Genomic DNA, 16,793 nt, shown 5'->3' on the forward strand with positions numbered 1-16,793 from the left:
GGTAAAAAAGCTAATCTTAAATTCTCTGCTGGCTCTTAACGCCGGCTTCCTCAATCTTAACTCAAAGGCTGTTAGCTAGGTGTAAACTATTCCCGTATCCCTGCCTGTTTGATAGGTGCTAGTGTGAACAAATTAAGCTTTCCTAGGCTCTCATTAGACCTCACATTCCTTCATGCCCACCCTGGAGCCAACAAACCTTAGGAAGTGATCAGGGCTGGGCAGAGGCAGTTAACCCTTTGAGGAGCCGATAGTACCCTGTTTGCTAGACTAGGAAGCTGATTTCAGCCAGGTCCCAATGACGAAAAGACTGGCCCTACAACCTGATGAGTGTTCTTCAGCCACTAGCAAAATTCCTCACTGGTCCCTTCCAGGGAACACAGTAGAGTAAGGGGTGTCTAGGTTGGCCTCCGTAGTACCCATAACTAGTACCTGTCCCATCCCTGCAAGTTTAAGCAGTGCTTTCACGGGTGGGCTCTCCCCCTGGCGTAGGCAGGACAACAGTCCCCACTTCCCAGCAGAGGGAACTTGGATGATGTCTTGCCTCCGGAGCATCCAGCTGGCAGGCACCAACACATGGCCATGGCCATGGCTCCCAGTTTCATCCTGGGCTCTTGGACACATATATTGCTTAAAGCTACAATGGTTAAAAAGAAAAAAAAAAAAGACAGAGAGGCACTACTGTGGTGGCCCCTTGGCCTGATTCTTTCTAGTACCAGCCAAGACCCACACATGGGCTGCTCCTGATACCAGGAGGAGACTCTTGGGTGCATTTTGCCAACGGTGTGATGTCTCCTGGGAAGTTTCCAAAGGGGGCAGAGGCTTCAGGCACTGATCTGGTTCCCTTTTGCTTCTCTCTGTTGGGGGAGGGAGGAATTCCAGAAGCGCCCCTAAATGCTGCAAAGGAGAGCAGAAGAGAGGACGAAAACGACGTGCTGCGCAAACCTCGTCAGCTTAACCCCATCAGGGTTTGCAATCGCCCTAAAGGATTGTTGACACGATGTAAGGAAGCTGGGACACACAGTACTTTGCAAAGAGCCGGGGTGGGAGATTAGGTTGCCAGATTGCCGAGCTCAAAACCCATTGAGGTAGGGCAGGACAACCAGGGTGCAAGGAACCGGGGCTACACTGCTTTCAGGGTGGGTTTCCCACGACGCTAGAAGTGGCTTCGGTTGAGGCTCGGCGCAGTGCAGTGCCACGGCCGCTGGAGCCAGCAGCGCGTGCAGTACGGCGGCGCGCGCACAGCCTCGCCCCGCCCCTGTCTGAAATTATTGGGCTGCTCGCACGTCTGTTGGCTTCTATCGCCCAATGGAAAAAGAGCCGGAGCTAGTGGTCGGGCGGCAGCGCGTGGTGCGGGGCAGGCGAGCGGCAGTCCCCGCCCGCGGTTGGCCTGGCAACGGGCTGCGCTCGCGACTCCGCCCCCTGCCGGCGGCGGCGCGGTGCGGGGCGGGTGGACCCGCTCGCAGGCGGCGCGGGAGGGCGGAGGAGGGATCCAGGGCGGCGGAGCGTGTGTGCCACCCGCGGACCGGTCACGTCCTCGCGCGGGCGCCGGCACCCGAGTCGTGCAGAACCAGGGCGCCACAGCCCCACGCTCACGGCCCCGCCCCGCCGGGTGCAGCTCGACCGACGCACGAAGCCGCGCCCGGGAGGTGAGTGAGTGAGCGCACCAGCGGCCCCGGCGCGCACAGCTGAACCCCGGGCTGGGGGCGCGGCTGGGGTGCACCCCACCCCCACCCGGGCCGGGGCCTGGGGCCTTTGTGCTGGGGACCCGAGATCTATAGGGCTAGGGGTGCAGAGGCGGGGATGCCCTGCCGGGTAGGAGAGCCGCGAGGGTGGGGTTGTCTGCGAGGTGGGCACTGGATGGCCACGGCCCAGACAGGTGCCTAGGGAGGGAGGAGCCGTGGCCCAGTAACCCTTGGAAGGGGAGGCTGCCGCCTCACGAGATTGGGCTGGGGGCGCCGAGGATGATGTGGGACCACTGCACGCCCTGAGCAGCTGCGAGTGCGGAGTCTAGGCGGGCGACCTGCGGGAGCGACGCCAGGCGAGGGTCTCCCTCTGGGGGTCCAGGGGTACAGGCAGCCGCAGGTGTCAGGAGCTCAGACGCTTGGCCTTGGCAAAACGGGGAAAAAGAAGGCCCTGAGGCCCGGTACAACAGCTCGCTGTTCTCGGTCATCGCTCTTGCAAGGGAGCAGGTTCCTTGGAGGCATTTGGAGCCAGAGATGAGTATCGACCTGCTGCGATTGTTATGTGTTCCTGGCTCAATATTTTTTCCCTTAAAAGGCGGTGGGGTGTTTGGGGAGGGGTGTGAGGGCCTCTGCCCGGGATCCTGCGGTGGATCTATGGGGGCTTTGCCTTTAGGGAGGTGCTAAGCCTATCTGGATGAGGATGGCAAGAATCCGCCTAGGCCGAGAATTGGGGATCCTGTTACAGAGAGGAGGATGGGAAGACAGTGCCAAGTGAGCCCAGGGTTCCCTGGAGTCTGAGTCTCAGGGTGGAGGGACTCAGCCTGGTAACTGGGGTCGCCTTGTCTGAGGAGGGGGAGGATTGGGGCAAAATACCTGAGCCTTGACAGACTCCTTTCTGCCCAAGTGGTTTCCCTGCGCTAGAAATCAGCCAGGTCTCCTAACCTGGCCCCTGTCTAGAGGAAACTGCTTGGCCAGATTCAATTAAGCAAACATTTACTGAGTACTGGCTCCCCCCAGGGCCCCGGTGCTGAGGTGGAAGGGTGGAAGTGGACTGGGCCTGCCCTCCCAGGACTGATTCACCTTCCTAGGGGGGGGAAATAGGGCTGTTGCTCTGATGGCCAGGCCTTCAGTGCGGTGCGGGGGGCGGGGGAGGGGGCTGGGAGGGGCCTGGGACAGAGATACCCCGGGCTTAGGTCAGACCTGCCTATGGGCAATGTGGCATTTGAACTAGAGCTTGAAGGACATTGGCTCGGTCAGAAGGAGCAGTGTGGGCAGAGAGGGAGAAAATGAGTGAGGACTTAGAAGCTCTGGCAGCTGGGTTGGGTGGAAACACAAGAGTGTATTTGGGGAGGAGTCAGAGGTATGAGGGAGAGGTGGGTGAGAGGCCGGAAGAGCACACGGAAAGGACGTGGACAGAGGCACTTGAGACAGACACCGTTACCTGTGAGGCTGTCTCAGTGAAGACCACGGCCTCCATGTCTATGAAAGGGAAGGGTTCTGTGACTTGGGAGCTGGGCTGTGTTAGAGAAAGAACTTCAGACATGGAGGAGGGCTCTTGGCCACCTGGGACACTGCCCTTGCAGGTAGAGCCAGGGTCCTGGGTGACCAACCCAATCAGCCTCCTCCTTAGCCAAGATGAAGTCACCTGCTTTGAAGGAGTCAAATGTTTAACTGTTGAGTGTGGAGTTGGGAAGGTTTGAAGGCAATGGTTATCTAGGGTAGGAGGGACCATTCAGGGACCCGGGAAGCTGCAGGGGGCCTGTCCCACGCTTGGCTAAAGTGGTGCCCCTTCCGCTTGCCTTTTCCTCTACATGTGAAGAGACATTGGCATTTGCTGTAAAACTCTTCCTGTGTGTGTTCCTCTGACAGATGCTTTTTTATGAGACAGGCTGTGAATAGGCAGGGCTCTCTCTCCCCTTAGAAGGCCGCTGTCACCTTCTGCCCTAGACCTATCTGCTCCCCTTGTTCCCAGAGATGTTTTTGGTTTCTCTCAGAAGGGCCTCGTTCTTATTCATCTTGGTAGTGTGCCCACCGTCAAAGATAGGCGCGCACATGCACACACACACACACACACACACACACACACACACACACACCACAACTCCCCCGCACACATACACACAGGGTATTGGCTGAGGTTCAGGGTGTCCCGGCAAGAACACAGCCTGCCTTGCCCTCATGGAGTTACATGATCTGTACCTCGTGCACAGTCCATTCCGGGGAGCTGCTGTGAAACTCGGGGGGAGGGGGGCTTGAAGCACAGAGAACAGGGTTCTTTCTCTTGTCCTCAACCTCCTAGACATTTTGGTCCCTTAGGATAAAAAGGGTGTCTCAGTCTGTACCTCAGGATAGCCTGTGGTGAGTCCAGCAGTGTCAGGGTGGCTGAATACAGACACCACTGCCAAGAGGCCCCTCCCCAGAGGCTGCAGGGAGGAAGAGTCTTCTAGCGGATGCTCTGAGAGTGTATCATCCATGGTCTAGCTACTCAGTTGTCTGGAATGTGTACCTGGATGATAGTGTGCTTGTGCAAGCAAGTGTGTGCCTGTGGTTCTTCCCCTGGAGTCAAGCGCTAAGTGAGGACAGCGAGCCGCCCCACAGAAGCCTCAAACGCCTAAGAACACCGGGTCGGGGCTAGAGAGATGGCTCAGTGGTTAAGAGCACTACCTGCTCTTCCAAAGGACCCAGGTTCAATTCCCAGCTCCCACATGGCAGCTCACAACTGTCTGTAACTCCAAGATCTGACACCCTCACAGCAACACACATAAATTAAAATTAAATAAAATATTAAAAACAAAAAAGGAACACCAGGTCCTGCAGCGGTGTGCTAGCTGCTCCTGACTATGGCTTGCTCATGGGAACCCTGGAGGAAACAGATAACCAGTTGCTCTCCCAGGCCCCCCCAGGAAGGAAACCTGGGGTGTGCAAGCCTAGGGCCGCCAGGGAGGTTCTGGGCATGACTTAAAGAAATATGGGGGAAAATGACATAAAAAGTTACCTCCAGGCAGTCAGAGGCCACACTATATGTGGCCTTAGGAGGGCCCAGGAGCACCCAGGCTTTTGATGCCTTAGAGCCATCCAGCAAGAACTCCAGTAGAGGCATGGAGACAGGCCCTGCTCCTGTTGCCTCTAGTCCAGACTCTTTTTTTTTTTTTCCTGAACCTTCTTCCCAAGATAGGGTTTCTCTGTGTAATAGTCCTGGCTGTCCTGTAACTCCCTTTGTCGACCAGGCTGGCCTCGAACTCACAGTGATCTACCTGCCTCTGCCTTCCGAGTGCTGGTATTAAAGACGTGCGCCACCACACACGGCTCTCTGAACCTTCTTGTCCTCGTCTATAAAGAACAGAGAATTCTGTCATCAGTCCCCCACATTAGCCATCCACTTTAATGTGTCTCCACTGGAGGAAGAACGCGAGAGTTGAGGCAGGAAGGTAGCTAGTTTGATGTCAGCTGTATAGCAAGACCTTGTCTCAAAAATCAAAAGTGGGGCAGGGGTTGCAAAGGTCAGCAGGCTGAGGGAGAGAGCTCAGTGGTAAAGCTCTTGTCACACAAGCGTGAGGGCCTGAGTTCCATGCTCAGATGGTGTGGCATGCACTTGTCCCCTCAGTGTTGGGGATGGGAAGTAGAAACAGGCAGGTCCCTGGGTCTTGCTGACAAGCTAGAGTGAGGCTGACGAGGTAGCCTAAGACCCAAGCTATGGTCGGACCCCTTCTCAGAAAACAAGGTAGACAACACTCAGAGAGATACAACATGCAAGGTTGTCCTCTGGCCTACACACATGCAGACACAAACACACATACATACACATATGTGTGTACACACACCTCACATAAACATGCTCATAAGTACACATGAGGAGCCCAGTGTAGGCATATGGATAAGACTGGATCAGGTAAGGCCTGTACTCTGGTGAGTGAGGGGACCTGCTCAGGTTAGAACAGAGAAAGAACTACAACCAGTTGGGACTTTTTAGAAGTGATCAGCTCTGCCAGGTGTGTAGCTCTGTGTGGGAGAGAATCATTGAACACAGGGGTGTGACGGGGGGGGGGGGGGGCTGGAGAGCCCTTAGTTTCATCCCCATTACCAAAAAACAATGATCGTGTAAGTATAATAAAAGCAGGCTGGGCTAGGACGAGACCCTGAAGCTACTTGGGGCTAAGACAGCATTTCAACCGAGAGGCCGCTGCCCCCTGTAGTGTGGGGTGGGAGGTAGAAGGGACGATGGGAGGGTGTGAGTCAGATGGCGACTTTGGGGTTTTTTTTTTTTTTTTTTTAAGATTTATTTATTTATTATGTATACAGTGTTCTGCCTGCATGTACACCTTCAGGCCAGAAGAGGGCATCACATCACACTATATTATAGATGGTTGTGAGCCACCATGTGGTTGCTGGGGATTGAACTCAGGACCTTTGGAAGAGCAGGTGGTGCTCTTACCCACTGAGCCATCTCTCCAGCCCCGCGACTTTGGGGTTTTATCTGAGCCACCAGAGGATACAGCTGGCCCTGGCAAAGGAAGGAGGCTCATGAAGACTCCTTCAAGGGGACTGGGGAGTCGGATCTGAGAATCTGGTAGGTTTTGACAGTATCGTGGTCATAGCGAGGTCACTGGTAGCAGCCTGGAGTCCTTGGCATCAGAGTGTTTCGGGAAGCTGTGAGCCAATGAGATCGCTGAAGACCCGAGGTAGAGAGGACCTGACAGGATGAAGCTGACATTGGAGAGCCCACAAACTAGTGAGGTTCCTGCCCCATTGTGATGGTCCCTTAGGAAGCCGGAGAAGGCATCCCGGGAGGTAGGTCCCTGCAACAAGCACTGGGGTCGGAGCATCATGAGAAGCTCTGGTTACACAGTTAATTGGGGCCTTGGTTAAGAAATTAGTGTTTCAAAATGGCCACAGTGTAGCGTTAGGCCTGACAGAGGGGCCCGTTAAATGGTCTTTGTTTATACCCGTGAAGCCGGTATTTATGGGGACTTACAGAGACAGCGCTAGGGCCACAGTGGGCAGAGAAAGAGGCCTAACAAGCTGGACAGTGACAGACCCGCCCCCCTCCCTCTGCCCCTTTCCTCATTTCCCTGAGTGGGGTCAGTCGGAACTATCCCGTGATCCCATCTTTGACCTCCTGCCTAGGGATCCGAAAGCCACAGATTAAGGACCGCTCCCTGTGAGTCACCATTTCTTCCTTCTCCATCTTTTTGTCCCCAGTGGCCAGCAGGCACTCGGAAGGCAGATAGTAGGAGATGTATCTTGGGCTCGGCCATGGTCGGACATTGGGCAGGTGTGGCTGGCAGCTCCCTAGAGCGGCTTCCATTGAGTTTTGCCTTTCTTCCTCAGCAGGCTGCTACGTCACAGAGTTTTGAGTTATTCACTTCTAAATTAAGGTATACCTCTCTTTTAGAGACGTCCCTGGAGAATCCCATCCAGAAGGGCTAGGAAGCTAGGCTGTCAAAAGACACAGCACGGGGAGGGGCCTTTCCATGTCAAACCTGATGTTCCCTCTAGCAGAATCCAACCAGAAGCATAGCCTGTCCTCCGGGGCTCTTGTGGCCATGGCTGCGCTGGTAATGCGGTGATCAAACCAAGCCTCAGAGAGAGAGAGCACTACCCCTAAGATGGGGAACCTCCAAGACAGGATTCCTGTATCCCTCCGAGTGCCCCTGTGAGCCAAGGATGCCATGGTCCTCTGCTGTGTTGGGTTGGAGGGGTTTGCAATGATGCTCACAGTTCCACAGAGCCCAGACATGGACATTCCCAAGGAGGGAGGATGTGCCAAATCCGCCCTGGATTTCACAGCCAAGTGCCTTCCAGGAGACAGGAAGTGTTCCTTACCCCCTCACAATCAATACAGTGGAGGAGAGACTTGGCTTTGCCTCCATTTTTTAGTTGAGGAAAGTGAGCTCTGACCCAGGCATTGTCGGGGAGGGGGCAGAGGGTCCACCAGTGACTCAGTAGACCCTGGAAGCCACCACACTCGACAAGCCGTGCTCAAGTAGGGCATTAGGGAACCCAGGATTCTCAGCAGCAGAGGAGTAGCTCAGCATCCTCCTCTATAGACTGGCTTTAACCCCGCCTCATCCCATCCCCCAGTTGGTCACAGGAAGTGTGCTGGAGGCTACCTCACTGGACCTGTGGACCTGGTGCCAGCTTATGGGCTCTGGCCTCTGCTCCAACCAGAGTAGTGGGCTGCAGCAAGGCCTGGGCATTTTCCATCCAGTCCCTTCCTCCCCCCCCCCCCCCGGGTTTCTGGCTGGTGAGCAGTGTGCAGCCTCAGGACTGCACTTCGTTCCTTAGCTCCGTGTCCTGGGACTGACCTTTTACCCCTTTGGGCTCCAGTTTCCTTTTCCCTAAACAGGTGACAGAAGTAAGTGGACTGTGCGGTTCATTGTGTGCTAACACTAGGGCTGGTCCCCTGAGGGGACCTGAAGGTCCTGAAGCCAGGTTGGTCACTCGGTGGGGGAAGCACCAGAGCTGGCCTCCCCTGTCATCTCTGTTTTCTCAGATTCTGCCTAAAAAGAGTTCCTCTCTGCTGACTCCAGGCACCAGCACTGCAGGCCAGGTTTCTCTGCAGGGTGGGATCCCCCCCCCCCGAAATGTGTGTGTGTGTGTGTGTGTGTGTGTGTGTATGTGTGTGAGAGAGAGAGAGAGAGAGAGAGAGAGAGAGAGAGAGAGAGCGCTCCCAGTTCTCTTTTTCCCCCCCTCAGTCCTCACAGTGTCACCTACTATTTCATTTTCACTTGTTGTTTGCTTATTGTTTCTTGGGTCTGAATGAAAAACGTGTGAGGTAAGGACTTTTTTGTGTGTCTACCTATGAGAAAATGACACCAGGAAGTCTGTGCATGGGGATTGACCCCTGGTGAGCGGATGCCCCTGGAGCCATGTCTCTTTGAGAACCTTTCGTGCAGAGGGTTGGCGTGTGTTGACTGATACGGAGAGTGGTGGCCCCGGCTTAGCTCTCAACTCCTAAGAGAGATCATCTGGGCCCTGTCAGGCCTGACCACAGCTCATGCACCAGCCAGACACAGGTCAACTGCCTGGCTTCTGACACTGAGTCAGACACCTCAGCCTGACACTTGGCCCCTTGGTGAAGCGGCTAGCTGTGTGCCTCAGTGGGAGCTTGATCAGTCGAGGAAGTGGGACTTACAATGGAAGTGACACACAAGAGGTGGATCCAAGGGAAACAGCCCTAAAGGGACGAAACAAGCTCCTGATGGAAAGAAAGCCACACAAGCAGTGGCCAAGTGGCCTTTCCAGGCCCCAGATCAGGAGACAGCCTATCAGGTCAGGTCAGCAGGGCTTCTGGGAGCAAGAGAAGACTGAGACACCTCCCCATCTCCCTCCCTCCCTTCCCTCTCTCCTCCCCTCTTTGCCTTAATTTCCCCACCTTTATTATTTATTTTCTCACTTTTTAATACAATTTTTTCAGTTCTAAGGGGTAGAACCCAGGCTTTTGCACACACCAAGCCTTCGCTCACACTAGGCAAACACACTACAACTGAGCCACCACACCAGCCCTCCTCATTTTTTTTAAAATCAGAGGCTCTGGGCTGAGTCAGGGGTGCTGAAAGTTTTCAACGCCCTATTCCAGCTTCACAGTGGCTGCGTAAAGCACGCTGTGGCAGAGAGGATCCTGAGGCTGTGTCATAGCTCAGAACGGAAGTGGTCACGGTTGGTTAGTGATACCCATAAGAAGTTCATCTGGCAGGGCTGGCATGTGCTTGCCAGGCTTTCTGTTACCTATCAGCTTTAAGTCATCTCCACATCTCTTAACTTGGGAGTGTGGCCCTGACCTCCCCCTGCCACCCCCACACGCATGCACACACACTCACACGCACACATACACACACACACACACACACACACACACACACACACACATCCAGGCAATGACTGTCCCCTCTCTCTGCGGATTGATTTCTTGCCTCCTCCCTGCCCCATAGCAGCCTTGCTGTGTACACCGTGTGGATGAATGAATGAAGAGTTAAGAGAGGTCACTTAGCGAGGCCAAAGCTCCTCCTGGGCATAAATCTCGTTCCAGCGTGGAACCCCAAGAAGCCTGCCTGTTTGTGTGCACCAGGTGACCACGGGAAGAAAGCACTAAACTGTGATTTCCGCAGGAGGTGTCGCACGAATGGAAATAACATGGGGGGAATAAGCAGAGTAACCAGAGGCGGGAAGACACGCTGCGCTGCTGGCGGATGCCCTGAAGGTTCTCCTAGATCGGCCAGATAGACTTACAGCCTTTGCCTGGCTCCAGCAGGTCCTAGCGCTGTGAGAAACAGCTTGTGTGTGCCTTCCTGCCCTGCAGCCATGCTGGGGTTGGGTGGGCAGAGCCAGAGCTGGGGGAGTGGGCTGACTGAGGGTCTGCCCCTGTGCCTCCCTTCCCCCCCCCCCCCGCCCCCAGCTCCACCCCTCATGGCATCATGTCCTCATTGGTCTTCGTTGCCCCAGGTATGTGCAGGCTCAGACCTGTCCCGTCTGCCCCTCTCAGACTGGCTTCCAGGAGCCTCACTTCCATCCTTGCCAGTGAGTACGGGTGCGGATGGCCTGTCCCCAAGTCAGACATCCCCTGCAGCAGAGTCGCCCCCTCACCCCACTCTTGCCACCTCTAATATGCACTGCAAACATATTTCTTGATAAATGCTAGGGAGAAAAATAATTAGAGTGTTGCCTCCATTATCCAATTTCTGATTAATCAAACTCGCTTTGTCCTCGGCCAAAATCTATTCATTTCCCTTAAACACTGGGCTGGTGCCAGGCATCGATTTTCTCTGCGATAACGCGCGCACGCGCACACACTGCCAGCCTTGCCCTGCCCTGCCCTGTGGCTGGGCCTGCTCAGTGGCACTGACGGGGTCACTGTTCTTTCCCAAATCCACCTGCCTTCTCCAAGCAGCCTCCCTCATCCCTGCCCCGGCAGTTCTGGAGGCTTCTTGACTCACTCCACATACACACACACACACACACACACACACACACACACACACACACTTGGTATCAGATTATGGGTGTGTTCTGAGTTAGGATGTACTACCTGTCCCTGGCCCTAAGTCTCTAGGGGCTTAGAGATATCCCTATCACTGGGTCAGGAGGAAGGCCGACACTAAAGGGGGGAGATTGGGGCTTTTGAGGAGCTTCAAGGGAGCTTGGCATAGCTATAGGGAGGGCAGCAGCAGAAAGGCAGCTTCCAAGAATTTGCAAGACAGAGGCTGCCCCAGACTAGAACCGGGGACTCATCAGTAGGGGCGCAGAGCAGCGCTGCCATCCAGGGGAGAGAGTGCCCACATGTCCTTTCTCCCACCCTCACTCGGTCTGCGCCGCTTACACTGTTGATCCTGATAGGAAATGGGGCGGGGCCCACCGACCACGAGTGGCTCAGTGACATGTTGTTATAGAGAGGAGCGGTTCTGTGAGGGAAGACAGCGTTGAGTATTTGGGTCAGAGTGATCGGTTTTGTCTGTAAATGTGGTGGGCAAGGAAGAGACATCTGAACCGTTGGGTGTGAGAAGGCTCCGATCAAAATCTCACAGGCTTTGACAAAAGAAGAGACTATGGTACAGTTGCACTGAGCTGTGAGAGGGATCCCTGTGTGACAGATTAGCAGGGGGATGAGCAAAGGAGGGAGTAGGGGTGAGGAGGCAGTTGGAGATTGCTCTGAAGCAGAGTCCCTGGGCCCTGGCACGACCTTGACCCTGCCTCTCAACTCAACCGGCAAGGGACAGAAAGAAGGCTTCAAGCCCGAGAGAGAGAGAGAAGCCCATTGCCTTATTTCTAATACGAAGCCCTTAGGTGCTCGTGGGGCACCAAGTGCATGGGGCTGGTGACAGCAAGGACACCTGCTACCTACTGCCCAGGAGACAGAGTGAGCAGATTAAGCCCAATAACCGGGCTGTGGATGGAGTTAGAAGGATAACAGAAGGGCCCAGTCTGGCCTGAGGCGCCCCACGAGAAAGGGAAAGTATGCTGAGCGTCTTGTGCATGCCTTAATGCCCCCAGGGCCTCTTGTTCATATGGCTACACTGTTCCCTACAGTAGTCCCACACCCGGGGGTGTCTGCAGCCAGGCCCATGGAGCTTCCCTCCCTGGAAATGCCTGTGGGGGTCTGTCTCCCCTTCAAAGTGGACAGCAGTGGGGCTCTTCTCCCTCATAGGCTCCCCATGTGGTCAGCCCAGTGTCCTTCCATGGCTGGAGGTTAACAGCACCCAGGCTCTTCTCTGATCCTGCTCTGAGGCCCCCACTCCCCCGAGAGTTTCTCCTGGGTGCTCTTCTTCCACTGGCCACAGCATAAAAACATTCCACTCCGCCCCTGCCTCTGGTTTGGGTTGGTTTCATTTGGTTTGGTTTTCAAGACAGAGTTTCTCTATGTAGTCCTGGAACAGTCTTTGTAGACCAGGCTGGCCTCGAACTCAAAGAGATCCGCCTGCCTCTGCCTCCCAGTGCTGGGATTAAAGGCGTGCGCCATCGCGGCCAGCTAGCCTCTTTCTCTTAAGGAGCCTACCAAGATTTGTCAAGGTTCAGGCTCTCCTAGGAGTGACTGACCTATTGCTGGATGAAGAGCTGATACAGGGGCCCCAGGCTGCTAGCGCCAGGCAGATGTCAGCACTGATAAAATGCACATTCCTGGGCCCTTCTCAGACCTGAGGAGGATCCCAGGATATGCACCAGGATCGCACAGCATCTGTGTGAGCTGAGTCTGAACACAGGAGTGAGCGCGGGCGGGTCCAGAAGAGGGCCGTGGGACAGAGCAAGGAAGAAAGGGGGTTCAGGCAGATAGGGGGTACATTTTACCTAATAGCAAAGAGGAGAAAGGAGCCTCAAAACTCATCTGGGGAACTTTGGGGAGCAGGATGAGATTATTAGTGTCTTGTGTAAAGGCAAGGGCAGGAATCTACAGAGGTCCAGTACAGTAGAGTCACGTTCTTCACCCAACCCGGGGACCTGACTAAACCAGCGGTTAGCCTTCCCCAGGCCACAGCTCCCCGAGGCAGCACACAATTTAACGGGGCCCTCATTAAAGGCCCTACTTCTTGGCTGTCATATTTTTTTTTCCCTCCTCCTCCACCTCCGTAGGTTGAACTCGTCGTTTTTATCTCTTTAGTCCTGGCCGTGTTTCCTTCTGAGTCAGCGCTCTCAGTTGAAGTTCTCGCCTCTTGTCTGGTCAGCCTTGGTGGCTGTGGGCCAGAAGATTACACATGTGGCTGGCCAGAGTCACAGGGATACAGGAAAGGGCCTCTCTGGTGATCTCATGTCACCTTCCTTTAGGAGTAGGACACTAATAGTCTGTTGTGACCTGCCCAGCTGCAGCAGGGAGAGAGAGAGAGATTGGAGGAAGCAAAAAAGGGGGTCCTGCTGCCAAACTGCAAGTCAGGAAAGGTTATAGGGGCACAATGGAAAAGCTAACCCAGTGGCCAGGGTCCTAGTGACTTTTGAGTGGTTGCAAACAACAACAAAACAAAACACCGCACAAACATAGTTATATTTTCCTAAGCATGCCTTAGGAAAACTAGTGAACAGAAACCCCTTTTCCCCACTCTGTCATCTGCCCCTGGTGTATGGGAGTTCAACATTCTCCCTGTAAAGCATGCCATGCTGGCTGGTGTCTGTGGCAGCACCAGGACAGTAGGTAGCCCTCAAGCACCCCTAAGCACTTGGTTTCCCTCCCCTGTGAGTCAGCTGTGTTGGTCCCAAGGGCTGTTATGCCAGTTGTCCTTATTGTAATCACATCCTTGAATATTGTATAAATGAATACCTGGGGGCTGGGCTTCTGTAGAAATCACCATGGCTGGTTTGTAAATCCTCAAAAGCCAGGTGGAGTATAGCCTGGTTTGGTATGCGTAAGACAGTTTGTTAGGGCACAGGGTTAGCAGCGGACTTGTCACCACACTGCTGTTGGGGAGAGTAAACTGCGTGTCATACAAGGTGTGCTGCTGTGGCTCGGCAGGGCCGCCCCTGGCAGCTGCAGAATAAACCTGAGCTTCAGGGTCTCTACCTCAAATGTCCTCACATCTGCCCTGGGCGACAAGGAAGCATTTAAAGTCCTCAGGTTCCACTCGTCTATAAGTCAACTTCTGATTAAAGCAGCAAGCCAACAGCCCCGTCTTTGGTATCAGTGTGTGGTGATTAATGGGCATAAGAACTGCATCTGTAATAATTTATTACTCTGAGAGTCGGTCTCCTCGGGTACCGGTGTATGTTTGTTTGCTTGCTTGCATGAGGGACATCCTTCTACTTGCAAAGATGTAACCTGTGTGATCTACAACACACACAAAGTCACAGAGACAGACCTGGGGCTGGGCGCAGGGGGCAGGTGGGGACTACTTGGTAATATTTAGAGATCCCAGCAAAGGTCAACCTGAAAGCCCATTTCTCCAAAACAACAGAGACAGAGGATTCTTAAAAGATGCCCAGCTTGGTTGGAGAGTGGGGCAGCCTGAAGGGGAGAGATGCTTCTGGCATGGAAAGTGGGACAAAGGTCCAGGAACCAGTTAGAGAGGTGTCGAGGCAAGGACCAGGAGGAGAAGACGCAGGCAGGGAGGCAAGGAGGAGTGGGAAAGGGGTCGCAGGCAAGGACGGAGGAGGCGGAGAGAATAGGGGAAGGGCTGGGGCAGAGAATGCAGGTTTAGGGCCCGAAGGCTTAAAAGAGAGTATGACATGAGGGCTGGGACAGGGACCGTGGGGAAAGATGCCAGTTAAGGGCTGGGGAGTCAGGAAGAACATGGCATGAGAGCCCAGGAGCCAGGGCCTTGGGGGGAAGAAGTGCCTCCTATGGAGTCCGTAGTAAGCAGGTAGCTACGTCAGGGAGGGCTCTATGGGAGAGAGGAGGACGGTGGAGGCTTCAGGTGGAGCACTCCTGCCCTACTCTCAAGAAGGAACTAGAAACCTCTAAGTTTGAGGTCTTTGTTGGGCAAGCCTCCCACTCAGGAAGGACAGCTGAGACACCCGTCTAAGGGGGATATATGGAAAGCAGGGCCCAAAAAGTCAAGGAAGCGGATAAAGGGACCCCGGAATATCATCAGGACCAGGTCCCAGAACACCTAGCAATGTCTGTGGACCAACAGAGACCTCAGGACCCCAGGACTGTTGGCATCTGACCCCTCCCCTCGCTCCTAAACGAGGTCACATCAGGTAATGTACTCCGAAGGGAGCCCTGGGAAGCTTCGAGCTCTGTGCAAACATCTTTTGGTATTGGTCCATCTCCTCAACCATCTGCTCCGCACATCTTTCCCCAGAGCACCTGCTTTGAAGGAAGTGGAGCTGCCAGTTGGGGGATGAGGGTAGAGCAGTAGCCCAGACAAGCCCACCATGGGGGGTGGGGTCATCTCAGGGAAGACCACTCTCACAGTGTACTCAGGGAAGGTACCATGGGAGGACACAGGAGCCCTGAGGCCAGAGGGAGGGCCAGCCTGCCCTTTCTTCCCGGGGGTAAGATCCAATACTACCCTGGAGCCAGCCTTATACTGCACTTTCAAAAAGAGTCAGAAAAAAAATGCCATGTGTGGTAGGCACTGTGGGCCTAAAGGATGTGAAATAGAACCAGGAAGGCAGAAACTGGGTGTTTTGTCCTTTTGCGGATTTTTTTAAGGGTTAACAAGAAGGAAGAAGTGCAGGTCGTCTTCCAGGAGAGCAGATCCTTGGAGTGATCACCTGCCCTGTCTTTGTCCAGTGTCACTGGCCTCAAAGCAAACGGGTTTTTTAATCTCCGAAGCCTAAGTGAACTCTCAGACCTTTCCTGCCAACAGTCTCATTGGGTGAGGGAAAAAGTGTGGAGGAAGCCAGAGCAGGCTGCGCGTGCACGTGGCTGTATCCCACGCTGGCATCACTCCGCACTGGGCATCGAGAGCTCCCTTAATCCTGAGGCCCAGGGAGAGCCGAACAAAGGACATTTCCACTGGTATAAAAGGAAAGGTGTGCCCCTGTCGTCCAGGTGTGGGTTCACCTCTAACGCCACCCACTCTCCAGCGGCTCCACTGTCTATACTCAGCCTGCCCAGGGTAGTGTCCGCATGGCATCTTACACTGTAATGTGGAGGGGCCGTAATTCAAAAGTACCTCTTCCTAACCCAGGAATACCACTGCTCTGGGTACCTGAAGCCACCTGTTGTACCCCATGTGGCATCTGTTCCTGCACAGCCCTCCCCAAGCACCCTCAACCCATGTGCCACTTTCCTGCCCCTGGCATTAACCTCCTCAAGAGCTCCTAACCCATGTAAGGGCCACTCCCAGACTCTGAACCCTACTTCTGTTGTTAGGGCCAGAGTCTCCAGGTTGCCAGTTTTGCTGTGAGGTTGGCTCGGGATGTTGTGCCTTCAGCCTTTCTTCACAAGTCCTGTTCTGTATCCTCCATCGTGTCCCTAACACCAGTGCTAGTCTGTGTCAGGAATGCTCTGGTTAACCTCCCAGCCATAACGTGCGCTCCTTGATGCACAAACTCGGCCTGTCCTCCCTGTGTCCCCGCCTTGGAGCAGAGTGGACAACGCTGGGGCTCAAGTCATCTGAGAGTGGCCAGCCTGAGGCCCAGGCCCCGACCTAAGATGCTGAGCGGAGCGGTGCAGGGCGCACGGTTAACCGTGTACGTGCAACTGAGCAGAGAAGTGGGGCAAAGAGGAGACAGGGGGTGCAGTGTTGGTACCACAGCCTAATAACCTTATCTCCTGAGTGTCCCAACACGGAGGGCCTCTGGGCCCAAGCCTTCTGTGTGCCCCATCTGCATCCCCAGAAAACAGTGGCTTCAGAACCCAGCTTCTCCAAGCAAGGGACAGAGGAGCCATCTCTTTGGAGGAAGGGAATCCTTTTTAACATCTCTCAGTCTTTCTCCTTCAAGGAGAAAATCCCAGTTTGGTGCCCGGTGTGGCTCTCCCCATCCAGCAGGCACTAATCCTTGTTGTTTAACAAACAGCCAGTGACCTCGCCTGGCCCTTCTGCAGACGCGAGTCCCAGGCCAGCAGCAAAAGCAGTTCCTTCACATTGTTGTGTATTCCGGATCATTCCTATGATGAATGATGCTGGCTTTCCACTTAAAGTTCTTCTTAAAGTATACAGATAAGTTTAAAAAAAAAAAAAAGGAGAGATAAATCCATTTCGGGAAAAACATTGCGGCAGCTTATGCCCAGATGTGGTCAGA

The 16,793-nt window shown here is 54.5% G+C and overlaps 2 protein-coding genes across 2 annotated transcripts in view; one reads left to right on the top strand and one right to left on the bottom strand.

Moving 5' to 3' along the window:
• Positions 1-16,793, bottom strand: part of RSPH14 (radial spoke head 14 homolog) — a 77,817-nt gene that overhangs the window by 7,522 nt on the left and 53,502 nt on the right. The window lies entirely within an intron of this gene.
• GNAZ (G protein subunit alpha z) overlaps positions 1,425-16,793 on the top strand; it is a 49,756-nt gene continuing 34,387 nt past the window's right edge. Inside the window, exon 1 of the mRNA XM_084754695.1 lies at positions 1,425-1,646. The gene's annotated coding sequence lies outside the window, so the exon portion shown is untranslated. The remainder of the gene's footprint in view (positions 1,647-16,793) is intronic.

This window comes from Acomys minous, assembly GCF_964271855.1.
Source record: "Acomys minous genome assembly, chromosome: 13".
Lineage (NCBI taxonomy): Eukaryota > Metazoa > Chordata > Mammalia > Rodentia > Muridae > Acomys > Acomys minous.